General features: G+C 36.1%; 1 protein-coding gene across 1 annotated transcript in view; it reads right to left on the bottom strand.

Annotated features, from left to right (window-relative positions):
* The window catches only part of LOC102838153 (E3 ubiquitin-protein ligase E3D-like), a 125,620-nt gene that overhangs the window by 115,237 nt on the left and 9,157 nt on the right, over nucleotides 1-1,226 (bottom strand). The gene's annotated exons all lie outside the window — the stretch shown is intronic.

The raw sequence follows: 1,226 nt of genomic DNA, 5'->3' as shown, positions 1-1,226 counted from the left end.
GAATGAAAAAAGAATGGAATTTCGCTATGAACTTTTTGAAGCCCCCTTGTATATGCTACATCTTTTATTCTCTTGCCAAGTTTGGAAAATAGGACTTACATCTCCTCAAAAAGAAACAAAGGCTCTGAAGGTGACATGAGCAAGGATCTCCAGCTACAAAGTGGTGAAATTAGAACTCAAACCCAAGTCCCCATTTCCCACTCTTTCCTCTAGATTATATATTCTCCCAAAAGGCAGTGGTGGGGAGGGTGAACAGGCTTTAACTCCACAACCATAAAACAAAACAAAACAAAACAAAAACCCTGACAGAAAACAGGATATGTAATTCCTGAATAGAAAAAAGGTGATTACATGTAGAGGATACTTTTCATATCATCATCCTTTTGAAAAAAAACAAACAAATACAGTGGCTAGAAATGAACAAACACACCTAAGAAGTATGAGGAAATACTGTAAAACTGAATTTAAATTTTTTTATACTGCAAGTTCCACAGGTCACCTCTTTGATGTAAAGGCATAAAGTTCCAGAATTTTCACCTGAGATTAATTTAAAGCCAGAAATAGACCAAGGGAAGGAAAACATTCTTGGTTAAACTACAATATAAACTACAATCCCCTGAGCTTTTGAGGCTAAAATGAGCCTTACACCACACTAGGAAGGCGAGATGGACTACTTCCAAATATTTAGTCACTGAAAACCTTATGAATAACAATGGAACACTGACAGCAACAGAATATTGAAACATGATGAAGAGCACCAGAATATTGTTAGATATAATGACAGAAGATGAGCCCCTCAGGTTGGAAGGCACTGAAAATATGACTAGGAAAGAGCTGCCTCCTCAAAACAGACTTTACCATGATGACGTGAATTGAGGAAAGCCTTCAGGATTGTCACTTACTGATAGGGCACAACTCAACTGAAGAGAAACAGGTGTAAACATCCATTAGTAATCAGAGATGGAATGCACTAAATACAAATGTAGGAAAATTGGAAATTGTCAAAAATGAATTGGAACCCATAAACATCAAGATCTGTCTTGAAGTACAATACAGTCTGTGATAGGACAATATCCATACGCCTACAAGGAAGACAAGTTAATACAACTTTTATTCACATTTACGCACCAATCACTAAAGCCAGCATTGATGAAATTGAAGAATACTATCAACTACTTCAGTCTGAAACTGATCAAACAAGAAATCAAGTTGTATTGATAATTACT

This window comes from Chrysochloris asiatica, unplaced genomic scaffold, assembly GCF_000296735.1.
Source record: "Chrysochloris asiatica unplaced genomic scaffold, ChrAsi1.0 scaffold00233, whole genome shotgun sequence".
In the NCBI taxonomy this organism is placed as follows: Eukaryota; Metazoa; Chordata; class Mammalia; order Afrosoricida; family Chrysochloridae; genus Chrysochloris; species Chrysochloris asiatica.
This window is presented reverse-complemented; position numbering and strand designations above follow the sequence as displayed.